Here is an 812-nt window from a genome sequence, read left to right as displayed (position 1 = left end):
CCTCAGACCAGTGATTCTCAACCAGGATTGCTGTGGCACCTTGGGATGCCTTGAGATCCTTTGAAGGGTGCTGCAAGGTGCCATGCACTGTTAGCACTGCTAGGTGTGCAGACAAGACATGATTCATGTGATAAAAACAGAGATTTCAAATAAGAATCAAAGCTCAAAACATTCCGACCTGCTGTGGTCTTGCTGAGTCCTTTGCAACAGAAGAATTGCTCTGTTATTTTTCTGAAGGCAAAAAACAAGTAAAAACTAAGAGCTGACATCTGTGGAGGGATGCCTTGAGCCTATGAAGGGGTGCCTCAAGTTATTGAGGAGTGCCTTAAGTCTAAGAAGATTGAGAACCATCACCCCAGAGTTACTAAAGTCAGCTGTCATTTCACCATCAACTTCAATGGGACAAGAATTTCTCCCAAACATCTGAAGGCCAGGGGGGCCCATCTGGTCACCTACTCTGACCTGCTGAACTCTCCTTTCCCCCCTTCCTTCCTAGCCATGTTCACAACAGGACCCAGTTTCCCCAAACATCAGGGTATGAATGGTGCTACAAGTCGCTAGAGAAGTGCGGACACAATTTTGCTTTGCTTTTTCCCTCTTCCTTCACATAGAGGTGAGAGGGAGATCTTACCATCAGCTGACAGGCTTATGTCATGATCTATCATGACATACTGCTGAAGACACAGAGAGCCACAAGCACTTCGACTCTGGTGAGGAAACATCACAGGACAAGAGGACCCTGTGGCTGATATTTCTGTGGCAGCAGCCCCTGCTGCTCAAGGTCCTAACCTCTTCTCTCATCCCCCTCCTGA

This window comes from Crocodylus siamensis, chromosome 4, assembly GCF_052110815.1.
Source record: "Crocodylus siamensis isolate JL-2025a chromosome 4, ASM5211081v1, whole genome shotgun sequence".
NCBI classification, from domain to species: Eukaryota; Metazoa; Chordata; order Crocodylia; family Crocodylidae; genus Crocodylus; species Crocodylus siamensis.
This window is presented reverse-complemented; position numbering follows the sequence as displayed.